The sequence below is a fragment of the Rutidosis leptorrhynchoides genome, chromosome 1, assembly GCF_046630445.1.
Source record: "Rutidosis leptorrhynchoides isolate AG116_Rl617_1_P2 chromosome 1, CSIRO_AGI_Rlap_v1, whole genome shotgun sequence".
In the NCBI taxonomy this organism is placed as follows: Eukaryota; Viridiplantae; Streptophyta; class Magnoliopsida; order Asterales; family Asteraceae; genus Rutidosis; species Rutidosis leptorrhynchoides.
Window position 1 is genome coordinate 153,160,650 of NC_092333.1, and position 18,892 is coordinate 153,179,541.

Genomic DNA, 18,892 nt, shown 5'->3' on the forward strand with positions numbered 1-18,892 from the left:
CACCTCCAACTGCTTAAAATTTCGAGACGAAATTTATTTAACTGGTAGGTACTGTAGTGACCCGAACTTTTCCATGTTTATATATATATATTAAATGAAATTTTTATTTATATGATTAAGTGTTTCCAACATGTTAAGCAATCAAACTTGTTAAGACTTGATTAATTGAAATAGGTTTCATATAGACAATTGACCACCCAAGTTGACCGGTGATTCACGAACGTTAAAACTTGTAAAAACTATATGATGACATATATATGGTTATATATATAGTTAACATGATATTATGATAAGTAAACATATCATTAAGTATATTAATAATGAACTACATATGTAAAAACAAGACTACTAACTTAATGATTTTGAAACGAGACATATATGTAACGATTATCGTTGTAACGACATTTAATGTATATATCATATTAAGAGATATTCGTACATCTTAATATCTTGATAATATAATAATTTAAAATCTCATTTGATATTATAAACATTGGGTTAACAACATTTAATAAGATCGTTAACCTAAAGGTTTCAAAACAACACGTACATGTAACGACTAACGATGACTTAACGACTCAGTTAAAATGTATATACATGTAGTGTTTTAATATGTATTCATACACTTTTTAAAGACTTCAAGACACTTATCAAAATACTTCTACTTAACAAAAATTCTTACAATTACATCCTCGTTCAGTTTCATCAACAATTCTACTCGTATACACCCGTATTCGTACTCGTACAATACACAGCTTTTAGATGTATGTACTATTAGTATATACACTCCAATGATCAGCTCTTAGCAGCCCATGTGAGTCACCTAACACATGTGGGAACCATCATTTGGCAACTAGCATGAAATATCTCATAAAATTACAAAAATATGAGTAATCATTCATGACTTATTTACATGAAAATAAAATTACATATCCTTTATATCTAATCCATAAATCAATGACCAAAAACACCTACAGACACTTTCATTCTTCAATTTTCTTCATCTAATTGATCTCTCTCAAGTTCTATCTTCAAGTTCTAAGTGTTCTTCATAAATTCTACAAGTTCTAGTTTCATAAAATCAAGAATACTTCCAAGTTTGCTAGCTTACTTCCAATCTTGTAGAGTGATCATCCAACCTCAAGAAATCTTTCTTATTTATAGTAAGATATCTTTCTAATACAAGGTAATACTAATATTCAAACTTTAATTCAATTTCTATAACTATAACAATTTTATTTCGAGTGAAAATCTTACTTGAACTGTTTTCGTGTCATGATTATGCTTCAAGAACTTTCAAGCCATCCAAGGATCCTTTGAAGCTAGATCCATTTTTCTCATTTCCAGTAGCTTTATCCCGAAACCTTGAGGTAGTAATGATGTTCATAACATCATTCGATTCATACATATAAAGCTATCTTATTCGAAGGTTTAAACTTGTAATCACTAGAACATAGTTTAGTTAATTCTAAACTTGTTCGCAAACAAAAGTTAATCCTTCTAACATGACTTTTAAAATCAACTAAACACATGTTCTATATCTATATGATATGCTAACTTAATGATTTAAAATCTGGAAACACGAAAAACACCGTAAAACCGGATTTACGCCACCGCGGGCTGTTTTGGGTTAGTTAATTAAAAACTATGATAAACTTTGATTTAAAAGTTGTTCTTCTGGGAAAATGATTTTTCTTATGAACATGAAATGATATCCAAAAATCATGGTTAAACTCAAAGTGGAAGTATGTTTTTTAAAATGGTCATCAAGACGTCGTTCTTTCGACTGAAATGACTACCTCTTACAAAAACGACTTGTAACTTATATTTCTGACTATAAACCTATACTTTTTATGTTTAGATTCATAAAATAAAGTTCAATATGAAACCATAGCAATTTTATTCACTCAAAACGGATTTAAAACGAAGAAGTTATGGGTAAAACAAGATTGGATAATTTTTCTTGTTTTAGCTACGTGAAAATTGGTAACAAATCTATATTAATCATATCCGAGCTAACTTATATTGTATTATACATGTATTCTAATATATTATGTAATCTTGAGATACCATAGACACGTATGCAAATGTTTTGACATATCATATCGACCCATGTGTATATATTATTTGGAACAACTATAGACACTCTATATGCAGTAATGTAGGAGTTAGCTATACAGGGTTGAGGTTGATTCTAAAAATATATATACTTTGATTTGTGATCTAGCCTGAGACATGTATACACTGGGTCATGGATTGATTCAAGATAATATATATCAATTTTTTTTCTGTACATCTAACTTTGGACAACTAGTTGTAGGTTACTAACGAGGACAGCTGACTTAATGAACTTAAAACATCAAAATATATTAAAAGTGTTGTAAATATATTTTGAACATACTTTGATATATATGTACATATTTGTTATAGGTTCGTGAATCAACCAGTGGCCAAGTCTTACTTCCCGACGAAGTAAAAATCTGTGAAAGTGAGTTATAGTCCTACTTTTAAAATCTAATATTTTTGGGATGAGAATACATGCAGGTTTTATAAATGATTTACAAAATAGACACAAGTACGTGAAACTACATTCTATGGGTGAATTATCGAAATCGAATATGCCCCTTTTTATTAAGTCTGGTAATCTAAGAATTAGGGAACAGACACCCTAATTGACGCGAATCCTAAAGATAGATCTATTGGGCCTAACAAACCCCATCCAAAGTACCGGATGCTTTAGTACTTCGAATTTTATATCATATCCGAAGGGTGTCCCGGAATGATGGGGATATTCTTATATATGCATCTTGTTAATGTCGGTTACCAGGTGTTCACCATATGAATGATTTTTATCTCTATGTATGGGATGTATATTGAAATATGAAATCTTGTGGTCTATTGTTACGATTTGATATATATAGGTTAAACCTATAACTCACCAACATTTTTTTGTTGACGTTTTAAGCATGTTTATTCTCAGGTGATTATTAAGAGCTTCCGCTGTCGCATACTTAAATAAGGACAAGATTTGGAGTCCATGCTTGTATGATATTGTGTAAAAACTGCATTCAAGAAACTTATTTCGTTGTAACATATTTGTATTGTAAACCATTATGTAATAGTCGTGTGTAAACAGGATATTTTAGATTATCATTATTTGATAATCTACGTAAAGCTTTTTAAACCTTTATTGATGAAATAAAGGTTATGGTTTGTTTTAAAATGAATGCAGTCTTTGAAAAATTTCTCATATAGAGGTCAAAACCTCGCAACGAAATCAATTAATATGGAACGTTTTTAATCAATAAGAACGGGACATTTCAATTTCATCTTAAACCTCAATTGTATCTTGACGATTATAATCTGCGTTCAAACCTTTCATGATCTTGAAAACACCTCAATCGAGAGGACGAACCAACTGCACTTCATCTACGGAAGAAAAGATTGATGTATATAGTTATGCACCTGAAAAACTCTCGGAAACTGAGTAAACGTTTAACACGTATCTGTGCTAGCTCCTTTGGCATTGTTATTACCCAAAATAACTTTGCAATCTCTTTCCAAATTAGCCAATTTTGTCACAGCTCCAGCAAGTCAACTTTGACTTTTCAGTCAGACTAGCCTTATTATAACCTTGATATATACGTTGTCTTTTTGCCTTCGTTACCGGGGAACCGTTTATATCTCACCACATTAGCAGTAAACTTACCAACAACTCCGTTGATCTTTGATTTTCCAAAAAATCATTATATTTATCGAAACCCTATCCGCATCTTATAACGAGAATTTCCATACCAATTACCGAGGACTAGCAATCAGTGTTTTGAAATCTCGAAGCGTTACTACATCAACAATTATATGTATACATATAACATTTATCTCTTAGAATTATGATCTTTCATTCTGAAATTCTGAAGAGCAACCAGTCTACGAATCAATACTTCAAATTTTGAAAATTTCTGATGAAGCAGCAAAAACTGTAAACGATCTTAACAGTTGAAAGTTTGATAATAAAGAATAGTGGCTGAATAAGCTCAAAAAGATGAGAAAATTGGTACCAAAAAACGGATTGAGCAAACCATGAAGGAGGCTGTGGACAAATCACAAACACTAAACATGCCTTCAAAGAATCCAAATGATTCAGTGTCAGCTGAAGTCATTAACAAATACCTTACTCCTGACTCTGAACCCTTACAAACAAATCTTCCTCATCATCATTCGATAGTAGAAATTCTAAGATATCATCATATCTTTCATTATAAATATCCTCGATATTTCAGAAGATACCTTCATAAATATCTTTGTCCGAAATTATCTATCTCCTCGTGCTATCTATGTTACATCACAAAATAAACTGTTTTAGTTTCTATCCTTCTATAAAAATTTGAGTTTAAAATTTGAATGTTATTGAAAAAGTGTTGGGAACTAAAGCATGAGTTAGTATAATATAATGACACTTGATCAATGTGATTATATTACAGTAAGTCATGCTGAGTTTCTAATGGAACGTGATGATTCACAGACCCTAACGTCATCATGTGCCATGTTACATGACTCTTGCATTCTACTTGATCTCTAATTATATCAAGAACATATTTCTTGATAGTTCTATCTTTTCCCGTGACTTCTGGTAATTTAACCGATCAAGATCGTGCTATTACAATCTCTCTCTTAGAACATGAACCATGGTCATTCGAAATTTCATACCTACGAAATTCTGGACCATTATTTGTTGTGCTTAATGGATAAAAGAGAAAAGAAAAGTATGAAACTCCGAAATATAAAGGAAACGAAGGTAGTAGATTTATAGTGAAATATTAGACAGATCATTCAAGCCAGATTATCGAATTAAATCAAAGAAGATCCTAATTTCCTTAATTTTTAAAGGATCAAATCTTTTATAAATTTTGAAGATTTTTTCTAAATCCCTTAAATTTCGGAAATCAACCGTGACTACGTCACCGGTTAAGACGAATTTTCATTTATTCATTTCACTCTTTTACGATAGCTTCACTCGTACTCTTCGAGTAATCGAATTATCTTATCCATATTACTCAACAGTAATAAAACTCAATTTATCAACTCATATTCGCCAGGAAAACATTCTTATTGTTAGCCATGACGATCTCGATCAAATTTCGAGGACGAAATTTCTTTAACGGGTAGGTACTGTGACGACCCGGAGATTTTCGACCAAATTTAAACTTAATCTTTATATGATTTTGAAACGATAAGCAAAGTCTATAATATTGAGTCTCAAGGTTTTTGAACTGTTTTCATGAATGCATTTAACCTCGACCACTTTTGACGATTCACGAACAACTATTTGTAAATCGATACATATATATTTAAAAATATAAATATATATATTAAATCAAAATATTATTTGAAATATTATATTATTTAGTTATTAGAATTAATTATGTTAAATAAAGTAATATATGATATTAATTATAACTTATAATGTATCTAGATATATTAATAAAGTACATTGAATATATATATTTGATTTCGAATTTATTTAGTAAACGATAGTAGCACTCATTTGTCATTCAATTGATAGAAAACGAGTTAAAAAGGAACATATGTGATTTTAAAATAAACGGTAATCCGAAAATGAGTTTTATAATTTATAGGCTTATTAAAAATGTATTTAGAAGATATTTGTTAAATTTTAACTTTTTTTTTTATTTTACTTGGGGTTGGGAGTGAATAATTAATGTAATTTTTATTTAATATTTAATGACCTAATTTTATACCATAATGATTGAAATAAATAAAAGAATTTAATTTAAAAATTTGGGATTTTTTCGAAGACTTTTATCCGCCCCTGATTATCAACGGGCAACGAAATTCTATTCCTATTGAAACTGTCGGTAGTTAAAAACAAATGTGAGGCTGCTAACCTATTCATCTATGCACGTTTCTTATTTGATGATATTTAATTACTATGTGAATATTATTATATTATTTAATAATACCCACTTGTTCATTTTTCATCGGTGATTGAGAGAATTACTAGTGTGATTGCAATTATCAACCAACCATCACAACTTTATTTATATATATACATGATAGGCATATGACAATCATCACTACCCTCACTACACCCGAAACCCACTTCTATTTTTTTTAATACTACTATTCGAGAACACTTTTGCTTCCTATTTTGTTTCCTACTCAACCCCAACATGCTTAAAAATGTTGTACCCAAATCATTAAACACTTGTATCTTTAGATATTGTAATATAAATCTACTGAAACTGGGTATACATGAAACTGTCCCATATTTCTATAATTTACCTTTAAACACACACACGCATGAACACCTTCAAACTCAAACCCGCTAAACCACCATCAAAACCAACATCTATCATCTTGTTCTAGTTAATGCTACGACCTGTTCTAGTTCGGTTCAACCCTTTCACCATCTCCAACACCAACGGTCATGACACCATCACCATGAACAAGCCACCACCATCATCATAGTAGTTTCATTTTTCTGTTTTCTTTTCTTGAAACCACCACTAAACCGCCCAAATCACTGTCACTGCTACCTTCTTCTGTTTTCTTTTATTTCTGTTTGACACCCAAATAAAACTACTTCTTTATGTCACCTGCAGCAGCCTAGTTGTTGCTGTTTTCGACTGCCAAACAACCCCAAACAGCCACGTACTATTACTATTGCAGTTAAATGATGACAATCTCAATGATGAATGAAGTAAGATGATGAGAGGCTGAAGATAATGATTACTGCCCCTATGTTCTACTTGAATCGTTGCTGTTACTGTTTTGATTGAACACGTGAGATAAAGATGATGAACCAAACACCCATCAACCCATCGAGAATCACCACCTATCACCACCTTTTATAACCGGCCACCACCACAATACAACCGGTTATCATCATCATCAACCTTCACTATCTCTCTCCCTCTCTTGATCGTGAACCCATCACCACTATCCTTCATCTTCATCGTGACTACTCAACCCACAAGACCCACAACTCTTGTGTTCTTTTGAGACAATCGGATTACCACCATCTTACGGTTTTTCTGTTTACAACCATTTTTCCCACCACCATAAACCATTGATCACTACTTGAAACCCTTCTATCACTCACCTCCTTGGTCACTGTTACCCAATCAACAATTTGTTGTTGCTTCCAGTTTATGTATGATTAACCAACACAAACCCATAAAAATCATAACAGTTTTCGTTGCTACTTTTTAAGGTTGGAACCCCACCTTTCGACCACTATTGTTGCACACAAGAAAAACCACCATCGATCACCTCTAAATTGATGCTACTTTTATTTTTGTTATACGACCAACAATTACCATTAAACCATGGATTTAAACTACTACTTTGAATTCGTGTTTTCATTCGACTAATAATCAAAACCCAGCCATAACCACCACCTGCAAATCACCCTTGTTACTTCCTTCATTTACTATTTCAGTCCAATGAACATGACACCCAAAAACCCAATGAACCATCACTATAATGATGTTAAACTGTAATTATTGTTGATGTTGTAAGAACGAAGATGAAGATGATGATGAGTGTTATTGATGGACCAAAAAACCCTATGCACCATCGTAAGATTTTTCTGTTAATCGATGGTGAACTATTGCTCCTAATCGGTTATTGTTTCTGCTCACCCTCATAAGAACCGAAAACCATTTAGGGTTGTTAATGGGCTGTTGAGATCCAGTGAACCATTTGGTGTTTCATTGGGCTTGGTAGACTAGTTAATCTCACATATGGGCTAAAAGAGAAACAGATTGCTAACGAGTTAAATAAATACAAGTTTGATTAAGATCAGGAAATATAGATTAGCTTAGATGGTTTGAGTGTTTGTTTGGTGAAAGAGAGGTCACGGGTTCGAGCCTGGTCTGGGGTATTATTTTTAGGAACTCACTCTTCAAAGGTCGTAAACTTATTCTTATTACTATTATTATGATGATGATGATGATGATTATTATTATTATTATTATTATTATTATTATTATTATTATTATTATTATTATTATTATTATTATTATTATTATTATTATTATTATTATGATTATTATTATTATTATTATTATTATTATTATTATTATTATTATTATTATTATTATTATTATTATTGTTAATATTATCTTTATCATCATTATTATTATTATTTCAAGTATTATTATTATAGGAACTATATTATTATTATTTACAATATTACTATTAATATTATTATTATTATTATTATTATTACTACAATAAAAATTGTTATTTAAAATACTTATATAAAACATATATAAAAGTATATATAGATATAAAAATATAAACAATTGAAATAATATATATAATATATATATATATATATATATATATATATATATATATATATATATATATATATATATATATATATATATATATATAACTTGTTCGATTACGAGTATATGTGTTAATGTATATATAAATGATATAGGTTCGTGAATCCAAGGTCAACCCTGCATTGTTCAGTTCCGTCGTATGCATATTTTTACCACAAAATATCGTATTGTGAGTTCATTTGATTCCCTTTTACTCTTTACATTTTTGGGACTGAGAATACATGCGCTGATTTTATAACTGCTTTATTAAATGCTTTAGAAATATATTTCGAATTGCGAATATATGAAATGCTTTTATAAATGTTTGACGAGATAGACACAAGCAAAACATTCCTCGAATGAATTATTATGCAGACAGAAGTTCTGCGGATTATTATTGAATTATGTGGACATGATAATTGCCACCATTGAATTATGTGGACATGATAATTGCCACCAATTGATGTGAATATTTTTCCCCTTATTATTATTGCTTGGTAACCTAAGAATTAGAATCGGGTATGGCCCTAATTCACGCGAATCCTAAAGGTAGCTACCGGGTTTACACCATCACCCAGAATGTTCACTAGACGGAAGAGATAGTGGGTGTGGTGTTTAGTACTTTGAAGTTTATATATTATACAGACGAGAAGTTCTGTTTTTTGGGATATTATTGATGCGCATTATATGTTAAGGTCGGTTACCAAGCCAAGCGATGAAAGTAAAATGAATGTCATGTATCGAGAGAATGATTTTTATACACCGGTTATGTGTATTATTTTTGTGCACGAGATATGTGTACGGTTATTTAAAAATCGCGAGGCAACCTACGGGGGAGAAAAGGATATGAACCTACTCTGCTAAGCATTATGAAAAATAGTTTCGTACACGAGATAGGTGTACTGTATTTGAATCTTGTGGTCTATCAAAATGATGAATTTTATTGTTTACGATAAACTTATGAACTCACCAACCTTTTGGTTGATACTTTAAAGCATGTTTATTCTCAGGTATTAAAGAAATCTTCCGCTGTGCATTAGCTCATTTTAAGGATATTACTTGAAGTCATTCATGGCATATTTTAAAAGACGTTGCATTCTAGTTTTTGAGTTCAACAAAATTATTATTAAGTCATTGATAGTTTGATATAATATGAAATGGTATGCATGCCTGTTAACTTTCGATGAAATGAAAGTTTGCCTTTTAAAAACGAATGCAATGTTTGTAAAATGTATCATATAGAGGTCAAATACCTCGCGATGTAACCAAATGTAATGTATTCGTCTAGATGAATTAGGACGGGGTCCTTACAATGGTGATTAAAGGTGTTGTAGTGGTAATGAAAGGTTTCTAGTTGGTGATGGTAGCGATGATCGTGATGGATGATGGGTTATGGTTGTACCGGTGGATGGTTATGGAATGATGGAAGATGGAAGGTGTGTTGATATCATGTATTGCATTGTTAGTGTATATATATTGAAATTGAGAGAAAAAAATAATATCATAAGGGACAAGAACACTAATATAGGGTTAGGAATCTTGATAATTGATGCTGTACGATCGTGGGATATATATAAGTTAAAGTGTTAAAGCAAGGCAACAGTAATTTTGTTAAATGTTTCTCACTTTTTAAAAGGAATCATATTGTATTATCATTAGAACGTGCACAATTTAGCAAAACCTACCGACAGTTTTCACGGACTGTGTATAGTGCGAAATCAGTGGCGAATAAAAGTGTTCAGAAAAATCTCATATTTTAAAATTAACTATATTTATTTATTTTGGTCATTATGGTATAAAATTCGATCCTTAATTTGTTAAATAAAAATTACATCAACTGTCCCTCTGAATTCAGGGTAAAATATAAAAAGGGCTAAAATATAATAACTAGATCCTAAATACTTTTTTAGTAAGCCTAAAATTTATAGAACTCATTTTCGGATCACCGTTTATTTTAAAATCATATAAGTTCGAATTAAACTTCTCTAAATAATAATCGAAACGTTCAACGAGTATTACAATTATTAAATAATTATATTTGATATACTATATATATATATATATATATATATATATATATATATATATATATATATATATATATACACACACATATATATAGATTTATTTAAATAAAAATTTAATTATATCATACATTATTTTATATTTTCAGTTCTAACGATTAAATCGTATATTATTATTTTTAGCTATTATATATACATATATTTATATTTATATGTATACACATTTATTTACAATTAATGGTTCGTGAATCGTCGAGAATGGTAGAAGGTCAATTGAATATATGAAACAGTTCAAAATTTTTGAGACTCAACATTACAGACTTTGCTTATCGTGTCGAAAACATATAAAGATTAAGTTTAAATTAGGTCGAAAATTTCCGGATAGTCACACAAAAGATACGATAGATCTAACATTTTGGCATAAGACAAAAAACACCAAGCACCATGAACCGTCAGTGGTGTTAATTGTGTGGTGTGAATTTGCGAGGAAAGATGTCTTTTTCGGAATATAGACGACCTGAAATGGCAAGCACGTTCAGAGAGTCTTGCTCGTTTGGCCGTTTTAGGGTGATCTTAAGAATTTCAGCACAAACTGAAACCAAAGGTTATGCACCGTGAAATGTTACTCTATCTGGCGGCGCATATTAATGTTTTAAAAAGCATGTTTGATGAAGTGACATTAGATTCAAAATTATATGAGTTATACACAATTACATTGTGAGTGAAATAATAGACCTTAAAACTATATATATCATGCTAAGTCATGCATACACAAAAGTAATAATACGATTTATATTGAAAATGTTCAAAAAAGAACATTAATAATGAGTAAATGTCTTTTTTCGGCATTCTGACTACCTCGAATGATAATTAACTTTTCAAGAGTCTTGATGTTAGTTTCGTTTTAGGGTGATCCTGAGAATTGCAGCACAATCTGAAATGAAAGGTTATGCGCTTTCAAATGGTACTCCAATTGACAGTGCATATTATTGATATAAAAAGCGTGTTTAATGAAGTGAGATTACATTCAAAATTATATGTGTTACATATAATTACATTGTGAGTGAAATAATAGGCCTTAAAACAATATGTACCATGCTAAGTCATGCATACAAAAAGAAATAATATGATAGAAATTAAAAAATAGTCAAAAGAGCGTCTAAAATAAAAAAAATGCAAAATTAAAGGTTTTCGAGGCCTCGTTACGAAAAATATTTGGGACAAAACGCCTACGATAGTTTGCCAACGGAAAGATCTCGAAAAAATACATGATTAACAAAACGGTGACTAAATCAAAGCTACGAGTCAAAAGATACGATAGATCTAATATTTTTGCCAAAGACAAAAAACACCAAGCACCACGAACCGTCGGTGGTGCTTGGTGCGTGGTGTGAATTTGCGAGAAAATATGTCTTTTTCGGAATCTAGACGACCTGAAATGGCAAGCACGTTCAGAGGGTCTTGCTCATTGGGCGGTTTTAGCGTGATCTTGAGAATTTCAGCACAATCTGAAACCAAAGGTTATGCACTGCCAAATGTTACTCCATCTGGTGGCGCATATTAATGATTTAAAAAGCATGTTTAATGAAGTGACATTAGAATCAAAATTATATGAGTTATACATAATTACATTGTGAGTGAAATAATAGGCCTTAAAATTATATATACCATGCTAAGTTATGTATACACAAAAGTAATAATACGATATATATTGAAAACGTTCAAAAAAACATTGATAATGAGTAAAATGTCTTTTTCGGCATCCTGACGACCTCGAATGGCAATAAAATTTACGAGAGTCTTGATGTTAGGGTCGTTTTAGTGTGATCTTGAGAATTGCAGCACAATCTGAAATCAAAGGTTATGCGCCGCCAAATGGTACTCCATTTCACGGCGCATATTATTGATATAAAAAGCGTGAATTATGAAGTGACATTAGATTTAAAATTATATGCGTTATACATAATTACATTGTGAGTGAAATAATAGGTCTTAAAACAATATGTACCAGGCTAAGTCATTCATACAAAAAGAAATAATATGATATAAATTCAAAACGGTCAAAAGAGCGTCTAAAATTTTTTAAAAAAAAAGGAAAAACTGAAGGTTTTCGAGGCCTCGTTTCAAAAAATATTTGGGACAAAGTTTGCCAATGGATAGATCTCGAAAAAATAAACGATTTTAAAAAACGGTGACGAAATCGGAGCTACGAGTCAAAAGATACGATAGATCTAACATTTTGGCCAAGGTCAAAAAACAGCAAGCACCACAAACCATCGGTGGTGTTTGGTGCGTGGTGTGAATTTGCGAGGAAAGATGTCTTTTTCGGAATCTAGACGACCTGAAATGGCAAGCACGTTCAGAGAGTCTTGCTCGTTGGGCCGTTTTAGGGTGATCTTGAGAATTTCAGCACAATCTGAAACCAAAGGTTATGCGCCGCCAAATATTAATTCATCTGGCGGCACATATTAATTATTTAAAAACAATGTTTAATGATGTGACATTAGAATCAAAATTATATGAGTTATACATGATTACATTGTGAGTAAAATAATAGGCCTTAAAACTATATATACCATGTTAATTCATGTATACAAAAAAGTAATAATATGAAATATATATATTGAAAACGTTAAAAAAAAAAAAAACATTAATAATGAGTAAATTTCTTTTTCGGCATCCTAACGACCTCGAATAGAATTAAACTTTCCTAGAGTCTTGATGTTAGGCTCGTTTTAAGGTGATCTTGACAATTGCAGCGCAATCTGAAGTCAAAGGCTATGCGCCGTCAAATGGTACTCCATTTGGCGGCGCATATTAGTGATATAAAAAGCGTGTTTAATGAAGTGACATTAGATTTAAAATTATATGCGTTATACATAATTACATTGTGAGTAAAATAATAGACCTTAAAACAATATGTACCATGCTAAGTCATGCATACATAAAGGAATAATATGATAGAAATTAAAAAACGGTCAAAGAGCGTCTAAAATAAAAAAAAAGGCAAAATTGAAGGTTTTCGAGGCCTCGTTTCGAAAAATATTTGGGACAAACCGCCTACAGCAGTTTGCCAACGGATAGATCTCGAAAATAAACACGATTTAAAAAAATGTACGAAAGATCTAACATTTTGGCCTAAGACAAAAAACATCAAGAACCACGAACCGTCGGTGGTGTTTGGGGCATGGTGTGAATTTGAGAGGAAGGATGTCTTTTTCGGAATCTAGACTACCTCGAATGGCAAGCACGTTCAGATAGTCTTGCTCGTTGGGCCGTTTTAGGGTGATCTTGAGAATTTTAGCACAATCTGAAACCAAAGGTTATGCGACGCCAAATGTTACTCCATCGGCGGCGCATATTAATGATTTAAAAAACATGTTTAATGAAGTGAGATTAGACTCAAAATTATATGAGTTATATATAATTGTATTGTGAGTGAAATAATAGTCCTTAAAACTATATATACCATACTAAGTCATGTATACACAAAAATAATAATACGATATATATTGAAAATGTTCAAATAAACATTAATAACTAGTATAATGTCATTTTTTTGACATCCTGACGACCTCGAATGGCAATAAACTTTCCGAGAGTCTTGATATTAGGGTCGTTTTAGGGTGATTTTGAGAATTTCAACACAATCTGAAACCAAAGGTTATGCGCCGCCAAATGCTACTCCATTTGGCGTGGCGGCGCATATTATATATATAAAAAACGTGTTTAATTAAATGACATTAGATTCAAAATTATATGCGTTATACATAATTACATTGTGCGTAAAATAATAGGCCTTAAAATAATATGTACAATGCTAAGTCATGCATAAAAAAGAAATAATATGATATAAATTCAAAACGGTTAAAAGAGCGTTTAAAATTTAAAAAAAAAAGAGGCAAAATTGAATGTTTTCGAGGCCTATTTTCGAAAAATATTTAGGACAAACCGGATACGGCAGTTTGCCAACGGATAGATCCTAGAAAAATACACGGGTTAAAAAAACGGTGACTAAATCGGAGCTACGAGTAAAAAATATACGATAGATCTAAAATTTTGGCCAAAGACAAAAATACCAAGCACCACGAACCGTCGGTGGTGTTTAGTGCGTGGTGTGAATTTGCGAGGAAAGATGTATTTTTCGGAATCTAGACGACCTCAAATGGCAAGCACGTTCAGAAAGTCTTGCTCGTTGGGCCGTTTTAGGGTGATCTTAAGAATTTCAGCACAATCTGAAACTAAAGGTTATGCGCCGCGAAATGTTACTACATTTGGTAGCGCATATTAATGATTTAAAAAGCATGTTTAATGAAGTGACATTATACTCAAAATTATATGAGTTATACATAATTACATTGTGAGTGAAACAATAGGCCTTAAAACTATATATACCATGCTAAGTCATGTATACACAAAAGTAATAATACGATAAATATTGTAAACGTTCAAAAAACATTAATAATGAGTAAACTGTTTTTTATTTCCAGCATCCTGACGACCTCGAATGGCAATAAACTTTTCGAGAGTCTTGATGTTGCGGTCGTTTTAGGGTGATCTTGAGAATTTCAACACAATATGAAACCAAGGTTATGCGAAGCCAAATGGTACTCCATTTGGTGGTACATATTATTGATATAAAAAGCCTGTTTATTGAAGTGATTGATTCAAAATTATATGTGTTATTTACATTGTGAGTGAAATAATAGGATTTAAAACAATATGTACCATGCTAAGTCTTGCATACAAAAAGAAATAATAAGATATAAATTCAAAACGGTCAAAAGAGCGTATAAAATTTTAAAAAAAAATCATAATTGAAGGTTTTCGAGGCCTCGTTTCGAAATATATTTGGGACAAACCGCCTACGGTAGTTTTTCAACGGATAGATCTCGGAAAAATACACGATTAAAAAAACGATGACAAAATTGGAGCTATGAGTAAAAAGATACGATAGATCTAACATTTTGGCCAATGACAAAAAAATACCAGGCACCACGAACCATCGGTGGTGTTTGGTGCGTGGTGTGCATTTCTGAGGAAAGATGTCTTTTTCGAAATCTAGACAACCTCGAATGGCAAGTACGTTCATAGAGTCTTGCTCGTTGGGCCGTTTTAGGGTGATCTTGAGAATTTCAGCAGAATCTGAAACCAAAGGTTATGCACCTCCATATGTTACTCCATCTGGCAGCGCATATTAACGATTTAAAAAGCATGTTAATGAAGTGACATTCGACTCAAAATTATATGAGTTATACATATTTATATTGTGAGTGAAATATTAGGCCTTAAAATAATAGGTACCATGCTAAGTCATGTACACACAAAAGTAATAATACGATATATATTGAAAATGTTCAAAAAAACATTAATAATGAGTAAAATGTCTTTTTCGGCATCCTGACGACCTCAAATGGCAATAAAATTTCCGAGAGTCTTGATGTTAGGGTCGTCTTAGGGTGATCTTGAGAATTATAACACAATCTGAAACCAAAGGTTATGCGACGCCAAATGGTACTCCATTTGGTGGTGCATATTATTGATATAAAAAGTTTGTTTAATGAAATGACATTAGATTTAAAATTATATGTGTAATAAATAATTACATTGTGAGTGAAATAATAGGCCTTAAAAAAATATGTATGATGCTAAGTCATGCATACAAAAAGAAATAATATGATATAAATTCAAAACGGTCAAAAGAGTGTCTAAATTTTTTTAAAAAGGCAAAGTTGAAAGTTTTCGAGGCCTCGTTTCGAAAAATATTTGGGATAAACTGCCTACGGCAGTTTACCAACGGATAAATCGCGAAAAAATACACGATTTAAAAAACGGTTAATAAATTGGAGCTACGAGTCAAAAGATACGATAGATCTAACATTTTGGCCAAAGACAAAAAATATCAAGCACCAAGAACCGTCGGGGGTGTTTGGTGTGTGGTGTGAATTTGCGAGGAAAGATGTCTTTTTCGAAATTTAGACGACCTCGAATGGCAAGCACTTTCAGAGAGTCTTGCACGCTGGTCCGTTTTAGAGTGATCTTGAGAATTTCAGCACAATCTGAAACCAAAGGTTATGCGCCGCCAAATGTTAGTCGATCTGGAAGCGCATATTAACGATTTAAAAAGAATGTTTAATGAAGTGAAATTGAACTCAAAATTATATTAGTTATACATCATTATGAGTGCAATAATAGGCCTTAAAACTATATATACCATGCTAAGTCATGTATACACAAAAGTAATAATACGATATATATTAAAAACGTTCAAAAAAACATAAATAATGAATGAAATGTCTTTTTTTGGCATCCTGACGACCTCGAATGGCAATAAAATTTTCGAGAGTCTTGATTTTAGGGTCGTTTTAGGGTGATCTTGAGAATTGCAGCACAATCTGAAAACAAAGGTTATGCGCTGCCAAATGGTACTCCATTTCGCGGTGCATATTATTGATATAAATAGCGTGTTTAATGAAGTGACATTAGATTCAAAATTATATGTGTGATACATAATTACATTGTGAGTGAAATAATAGGCCTTAAAACAATATGTACCATCCTAAGTCATTAATACAAAAAGAAATAATATGATATAAATTCAAAATGGTTAAAAGAGCGTCTAAAATTAAACAAAAAAAGGAAAAATTGAAGGTTTTTGATGCCTCGTTTCGAAAAATATTTGAGACAAACCGCCTACGGCAGTTTGCCAATGGATAGATCTTTAAATAATAAATGGTTTAAAAAACGGTGACGAAATCGGAGCTACGAGTCAAAATATACGATAGATCTAACATTTTGTCCAAAGACAAAAAAAAGCAAGCACCACGAACCGTCGGTGGTGTTTGGTGTGTGGTGTGAATTTGCGAGGAATGGTGTCTTTTTCGGAATCTTGACGACCTGAAATGGCAAGCACGTTCAGAGAGTCTTGCTCGTTGGGCCGTTTTAGGGTGATCTTGAGAATTTCAACATAATCTGAAACCAAAGTTTATGTACCACCAAATGTTACTCCATCTGACGGTGGATATTAATGATTTAAAAACCATGTTTAATGATGTGACATTAGAATCAAAATTATATGAGTTATACATAATTACATTGTGAGTGAAATAATACGCCTTAAAACTATATATATACCATGTTAATTCATGTATACACAAAAGTAATAATAAGATATATATTGAAAACGTTTAAAAAACATTAATAATGAGTAAAATGTCTTTTTTGGCATCCTGACGACCCGAATGGCATTAAAATTTCCAAGAGTCTTGATGTTGGGGTCTTCTTAAGGTGATTTTGAGAATTTCAACAAAATCTGAAACCAAAGGTTATGCGCCGCGAAATGTTACTCAATCTGGCAACGTATATTAATGATTTAAAAAGCATGTTTAATGAAGTGACATTTGATTCAAAATCATATGAGTTATAGATAATTACATTGTGAGTGAAATAATAGGTCTTAAAACTATACATACATACATATATATATATATATATATATATATATATATATATATATATATATATATATATATATATATATATATATATATCATGCTAAGTCATGCATATACAAAAGTAATAATACGATTTATATTGAAAATTTTCAAAAAAGAACATTAATAATGAGTAAATGTCTTTTTCGACATCCTGACGACCTCGAATGGCTGTAAACTTTCCGAGAGTCTTAATGTTAGGCTCATTTTAGGGTTATCTTGAGAATTGCAGCGCAATCTGAAACCAAAGGTTATGCGCCGCCAAATGGTACTCCATTTTACGGCGCATATTAGTGATATAAAAAGCGTGTTTAATGAAGTGACATTAGATTTAAAATTATTTGCGTCATACATAATAATGTTGTGAGTGAAATAATAGGCCTTAAAACAACATGGTAAGTCATGCATACAAAAAGGAATAATTTGATAGAAATTAAAAAACGGTCAAAAGAGCATCTAAAATATAAAAAAAAGGCAAAATTGAATGTTTTCGAGGCCTCGTTTCGAAAAATATTTGGGACAAACCGTCTACGGCAGTTTGCCAACGGATAGATCTCTAAAAATACATGATTTAAAAAAATTATGATTAAATCGGAGCTACGAGTCAAAAGATACGATAGATCTAACATTTTGGCCTAGGACAAAAAAAATACCAAGCACCACGAACCGTGGGTGGTGTTTGGTGCGTGGTGTGAATTTGAGAGGAATGATGTCTTTTTCGGAATATAGACTACCTCGAATGGCAAGCACGTTCAGAGAGTCTTGCTCGTTGGGCCGTTTTAGGGTGATCTTGAGAATTTCAGCACAATCTGAAACCAAAGGTTATGCGCCGCCAAATGTTATTCTATCCGGCGGCGCATATTAATTATTTAGAAAGCATGTTTAATGAAGTGACATTAGACTTAAAAATTATCTGAGTTATACATAATTACATTGTGAGTGAAATAATAGGCCTTACAACTATATATATATCATGCTAAGTCATGTATACACAAAAATAATAATACGATATATATTG